This window comes from Takifugu flavidus, chromosome 8 (genome assembly GCF_003711565.1).
Source record: "Takifugu flavidus isolate HTHZ2018 chromosome 8, ASM371156v2, whole genome shotgun sequence".
Classification (NCBI taxonomy): domain Eukaryota; kingdom Metazoa; phylum Chordata; class Actinopteri; order Tetraodontiformes; family Tetraodontidae; genus Takifugu; species Takifugu flavidus.
Genome location: NC_079527.1, coordinates 10,770,335 through 10,776,425, shown reverse-complemented (window position 1 = coordinate 10,776,425; position 6,091 = coordinate 10,770,335).

Sequence of the window (6,091 nt, the reverse complement as noted above, 5' to 3'; positions counted from 1 at the left end):
GCTCGTGAAAGGACGCGCTTGTTCACTTTTTTTAAATTGTCATGATGACCGAATATTTATCACAATTATAGAGAATTAAACATGTTTTTGATTTCTTTTAGAGAGGTCCGCTTTGCCAGAATTAAAGCTTCTTTTTTTGTCACTCATGTGCTGAGGAGAAGCGTCCAAGGGTACTATGTGCAGTCAGGGGGCAACTTATTCGAAGGTGGAAACAGAGCGCCATCTTGTGTCAATACGGGGGAACAAGCGCTCCTTAAATACTGTCGGCTCAGCAGTAAAAGGGTTGAATCTTAGCTCAGGAGGAGGTTTAGTGGTGCTCTGTATTATAAAAAGGTGTTTTTCTTTCGACTGTGGTGCATCTGTTTCTTAATGATTGAGACATTTAAAGATGCCCCATTTAATGCTGATTATTTTAGTCACTATATCACCAAGCTAGATGAATAGAACTGGGTCTTGACCCGATAAATGCTCTGGACCGAACTGAAGAGCCGACACCAGCTCTTCCTCCACCTCCCCTGTAAAGCTGATCTTTTCACGGGCCCATGTCACACTTTAAATGCCCCTTATTTCTCATGTCCTATCTTGTTTTGTCTGCTCAGCTCTTATCTCTCATCATCACCCCTGAATGTTCCTCTCCAACCGGCTCCTTTGTTCAAAGGCTTTGGTGGAGTGTGCTGATAGTATTTATAATAGAGAAGCTCCTAAAAGGGGCTTTCTGTCGCCTCCCTCTCCTCACCTTTCTCCTCTGCTCTTGCTTCACTTCTCTCAGCTGCCCTCTCTCGCCCTCGATGAATCTTTTACACATGTGCCAGCTGAGTGAGGGAACACTTCACATTTCATTTCATCACACGATCCTCTGCCTCCTCTGTTGCTCCTTCAAACCCCTCTCCTCTCCTCTCCTCTCCTCTCCTCTCTCTCCTCTCCTCTCCTCTCCTCTCCCCTCCTCCCCTCCCCTCCTCTCCTCTCCTCTCCTCTCCTCTCCTCTCCTCTCCTCTCTCTCCTCTCCTCTCCTCTCCTCTCCTCTACACCATCCTACACCATCCTGCCCACCAGCATCTGGCTGGAACCAAAAACAGAGCCCCTCCTTCATCACTAAAAATAACCTTGGGGTATTTATGGAAGCTAACACAGGAGGGTGTTTTTACTAAAATAAATGGATGAATAAATAAAACAAATACCAAGGTGTGTGGATGTTTTTTTACACAAAATTACGGCCGGAATTAGAAGGCAAAGCATCTTCCAAAGTTTTGGTTTCTGGGATGTGAAGTCCAGAACGCGATAGATCTCATCCATCCATCCATCCATTCTCTACCGCTTATCCGGGTCGGGTCGCGGGGTAGCAGCCTAAGGAGAGAAGCCCAGACTTCCCTCTCCCCAGCTACCTCCTCCAGCTCATCCGGAGGGATCCCCAGGCGTTCCCAGGCCAGTCGAGAGACATAGTCTCTCCAACGTGTCCTGGGTCTCCCCGGGGGTCTCCTACCGGAGGGACATGCCCTGAACACCTCACCAGGGAGGCGTCCAGGGGGCATCCTGACTAGATGCCCAAGCCACCTCATCTGGCTCCTCTCGACGCGGAGGAGCAGCGACTCTACTCCGAGCTCCTCCCGGATGGCAGAGCTTCTCACCCTATCTCTAAGGGAGAGCCCAGCCACCCTACGGAGGAAGCTCATTTCAGCCGCTTGTACCCGTGATCTTGTTCTTTCGGTCATGACCCAAGCTCATGACCATAGGTGAGGGTAGGAACGAAGATCGACCGGTAAATCGAGAGCTTCGCCTTTCGGCTCAGCTCTCTCTTCACCACAACGGACCGGTGCAGAGTCCGCATTACTGTGGACGCCACACCGATCCGCCTGTCGATCTCCCGCTCCATTCTTCCCCCACTCGTGAACAAGACCCCGAGGTACTTAAACTCCTCCACTTGGGGCAGGATCTCCTCCTTTACCCGGAGAAGGCACTCCACCTTTTTCCGGTCGAGAACCATGGCCTCGGATTTGGAGGTGCTGATTCTCATCCCAGCCGCTTCACAGGCGGCGGCGAACCGATCCAGTGATAGTTGGAGGTCACGGGCCGATGAAGCCAACAGGACCACATCATCCGCAAAAAGCAGAGACGCGATCCTGAGGTCACCAAACCAGATCCCCTCAACACCATGACTGCACCTAGAAATTCTGTCCATAAAAATTATGAACAGAATCGGTGACAAAGGGCAGCCCTGGCGGAGGCCAACCCTCACCGGAAACGAGTTCGACTTACTGCCAGCAATTCGGACCAAACTCTGGCACCGATCGTACAGGGAGCGGACAGCCCGTATCAGCGGGCCCGACACCCCATACTCTCGGAGGACCCCCCACAGGACCCCCCGAGGGACACGGTCGAATGCCTTCTCCAAGTCCACAAAACACATGTGGACTGGTTGGGCAAACTCCCATGCACCCTCGAAGACCCTGCTGAGGGTGTAGAGCTGGTCCACTGTTCCACGCCCAGGACGAAAACCACATTGCTCCTCCTGAATCCGAGGTTCGACTATCCGGCGGACCCTCCTCTCCAGTACCCCTGAATAGACCTTACCAGGGAGGCTGAGGAGTGTGATCCCCCTATAGTTGGAACACACCCTCCGGTCCCCCTTCTTAAAAAGAGGGACTACCACCCCGGTCTGCCAATCCAGCGGCACTGCCCCCGATGTCCACGCGATGTTGCAGAGTCGAGTCAACCACGACAGCCCTACAACATCCAGAGCCTTAAGGGACTCTGGGCGGATCTCATCCACCCCCGGGGCCTTGCCACCGAGGAGTTTTTTAACTACCTCGGCAACTTCAGCCCCGGAGATACAAGAGCCCATCTCCAGGTCCCCAGGCCCTACTTCCTCACTGGAAGGCGTGTTGGTGGGATTGAGGAGGTCCTCGAAGTATTCCTTCCACCGATCCACAACATCCCGAGTTGAGGTCAGCAGCACCCCATCACCACTATACACAGTGTTGACAGTGCACTGCTTTCCCCTCCTCAGACGCCGGATGGTGGTCCAGAACCTTTTTGAGGCCGTCCGAAAGTCGTTCTCCATGGCCTCACCGAACTCTTCCCATGCCCGAGTTTTTGCCTCGGCAACCGCCGTAGCTGCACTCCGCTTGGCACGCCGGTACCCATCTGCTGCCTCAGGAGTCCCACAGGCCAGTAAGGCCCGATACGACTCCTTCTTCAGCTTGACGGCATCCCTCACCGCTGGTGTCCACCAGCGGGTTCGGGCATTGCCGCCACGACAGGCACCAACCACCTTGCGGCCACAGCACCGGTCAGCTGCCTCAACAATGGAGGCACGGAACACGGTCCACTCGGACTCAATGTCCCCCACCTCCCCCGGGACATGGTCAAAGCTCTCCCGGAGGCGTGAGTTGAAGCTTCTTCTGACAGGGGACTCTGCCAGGCGTTCCCAGCAGACCCTCACAACACGTTTGGGCCTGCCAGGTCTGTCCGGCATCCTTCCCCACCATCGGAGCCAACTCACCACCAGGTGGTGATCAGTTGACAGCTCCGCCCCTCTCTTCACCCGAGTGTCCAGTACATGCGGCCGCAAATCCGATGACACAACCACAAAGTCGATCATCGATCTGCGGCCTAAGGCGTCCTGGTGCCAAGTGCACATGTGGACGCCTTTATGTCTGAACAAGGTGTTCGTTATGGACAATCTGAGACGAGCACAGAAGTCCAATAACAAAACACCACTCGGGTTCAGATCAGGGGGGCCGTTCTTCCCAATCACACCTCTCCAGGTCACACTGTCATTGCCAACGTGAGCATTGAAGTCACCCAGGAGGACGAGGGAGCCCCCAGAAGGGGCACTCTCCAGCACTCCCTCTAAGGACTCCAAAAAGGGTGGATACGCTGAACTGCTGTTTGGACCATAGGCACAAACAACAGTCAGGATCCGTCCCCCCACCCGAAGGCGAAGGGAGGCTACCCTCTCATCCACCGGGGTAAACTCCAGTACACAGGCACTGAGCTGGGGAGCCCAGGACCCCCTAATGATGCTGAACAACTTTGGTGCCAAGTTTCCCTTGCCCGGATGCGGGTCACCGGGGCCCCCTCCTGGAGCCAGGCCTGGGGGTGGGGCACGTTGGCGAGCGCCTGGTGGCCGGACCTCTGCCCATGGAGTCCGGCCGGGCGCAGCCCGAAGAGGCAACATGGAACCCCCTTCCCGTGGGCTCACCACCTGCAGGAGGGGCCAAGGGGGTCGGGTGCATTGTGTTTTGGGTAGCAGCCGGAGGCAGGGACCTTGGCGGTCTGATTCCCGGCTGCACAAACTGGCTCTAGGGACATGGAATGTCACCTCTCTGGTGGGAAAGGAGCCTGAGCTGGTGCGCGAGGTTGAGAAGTTCCGACTAGATATAGTTGGCCTCACCTCGACGCACGGCAAGGGCTCTGGAACCAGTCTTCTTGAGAGGGGTTGGACTCTCTACCACTCTGGAGTTGCCTGGGCGCGATAGATCTCAGTCTGCAAACTTTTACAGCTTTTTCTGAACATTTAAAGAGAGAACTTTCATAACCTTGAGCTCGATCAAAGCCCAAGAGAGAGGACTAATTAGATAACACCTTTTGAACTGTCCCTGGTGGTGATATTGGAGCATGATACTCGTGTCAAAAAATCAAATTAGAGTAAAATTTGAATTGTTTCTGCCTCCCTTTATAGACGACCCCATTTTAAGAGACATTCCCAATGTGTTCTTATTATTCCAATAAAAGAGGCTGAAAAGTGATTAAACGTGAAACCAGATTTTGGTTTTATAGTGGGAAATTTCACAATTTCAGACAGACAATTCTTATCTCTGCAACATTTATACGCCAACACACCACCGGTAAAGTCATGCAGTTTGACTTAGCGTGCATGCACGTGTGCGTGTAGCTCATTCATTCATAAGTGCATTTCTTATGAGAACATGTTCTCCAAACGTGTGCCATAAAAATGTCAGCGTGCATGTGTGGCTGAGGCTGGGAGAGGCTAAAACAAGGTCACTCTTATTTCTATTACATGTTGTGATGAAGGTGCTCCACATGTTTCCATTTTGCACAACACTTCCATTTGTGTGTGTGTTTGTGTGTGTGTTTGTGTGTGTGTGTCCACAGCACTTCTTTCATAACAAGTGTGTGCAAGCCTCAGGGGCTGCAGTTCTCAAAAAAGATACTAATTTGAAGTGACAGGACAGCCGCTTGGAGCGGATCTTCATTGTGAAGGAGACCCCAGAGTCTGGCTCACAGTGGACAACAATGGAAGCGAGGAATTCAAAAGGGTGATGCTTTTGTCGGTGAGGCTGTCTCGGGTGTCGCTTCTAGTTCGCACTCCCCTTTTTTTCCTGGACATTTGTCACAGTGCTCTCCAGTTTCTCCTGTAGCGTGTTTGGCACCTCTGTAAGTACTGGTGCTGACTGTCTGTTTGAGTGCTACATTTTTCCTCTGTCTTTGTGTTTGTTGGACAGAAACAAACAAGCAAACAAGCAAGATTAAATAGGGGCTCCTGTAGTGCTGATTATGGAGACAGAAAAGTTAAGGTTTTGGGGGTTTTTTTCCACAAAAGGGCCATACGTTTGAAAAATAATAATGCAAATTCTGGTGTGTCAATAATTTATGGTGGAGTTATGCTGTGGTGAAGGGAAAAATGGCCTCAAGAATCTTTTTTTGGATCAGCTCTTGTTCCCACAATGACCGCTCGGGGGCGCCCTGCCCAGACGCTCGCAATTACGTCAAGTCGAAAGTAAAACCAAGAAACGACAGGAAACTAGATGTTTTCTTTCAAAATTAAAGCAGACCATCACTGGGTTTTGCAAAAATTCAGGGAAATCGTGTGATTGGATTAGTAGAAGATTGCCCATTAAATTGACTTATTAACCTCAATTATGAGATTGAACGAAGGACTCTGGTTTGCATAAATGTCATGCCCGTCAAATTAAAATAAATACAATTTACATTTTAAAAAACCCCCAACAGGTAGTTGTCTTTCTCTAAGTTTAATCATAATAAGGAAGTACCTTTTATTTTATTTTGCCTACAACTGGCTATCCTAATCTCTATCTGGAAATCTGAAGCTGTTACATGTAAAATAACC